This window comes from Nothoprocta perdicaria, unplaced genomic scaffold (genome assembly GCF_003342845.1).
Source record: "Nothoprocta perdicaria isolate Ctin4 unplaced genomic scaffold, notPer1 scaffold_6, whole genome shotgun sequence".
NCBI lineage: Eukaryota > Metazoa > Chordata > Aves > Tinamiformes > Tinamidae > Nothoprocta > Nothoprocta perdicaria.
Window position 1 is genome coordinate 4,608,028 of NW_020455865.1, and position 338 is coordinate 4,608,365.

Consider the following 338-nt stretch of genomic DNA (forward strand, 5'->3'; position numbering starts at 1 on the left):
GGGCCGCGCCGTTACCTCGCGCCGGGCCGGTAGGCAGCGCCGCGTCCACCTGGCGCTGACGGACAGGCGCGGCGGCCAATCAGGAGGCGGCGCGGCSGGCACCGCCTTCCGCGGGTGCGACGCGCGCCGTGACGTCACGGTGAGGTCACCGCTGCGCGTGGCGCCCGCCCCCTCCGGCTGCCCGCTGGGGCGCCCCGCGCCGGGGAGGACCGGGAGGGACCGGGAGGGACTGGGATGGACTGGGAAGGACTGGGACTGGAGTGGACTGGGATGAACTAGGATAAACTGGCACCAGAACGGACTAGGGAGGACTGGAGTGCCCTGGGGTGGGCTGGAGA

The 338-nt window shown here is 74.2% G+C and overlaps 1 protein-coding gene across 1 annotated transcript in view; it reads right to left on the bottom strand.

Annotated features, from left to right (window-relative positions):
- Positions 1-67, bottom strand: part of NTMT1 (N-terminal Xaa-Pro-Lys N-methyltransferase 1) — a 3,991-nt gene extending 3,924 nt beyond the window's left edge. Inside the window, exon 1 of the mRNA XM_026049326.1 lies at positions 16-67. The gene's annotated coding sequence lies outside the window, so the exon portion shown is untranslated. The remainder of the gene's footprint in view (positions 1-15) is intronic.
- Between the last annotated feature and the right edge of the window lie 271 nt (positions 68-338).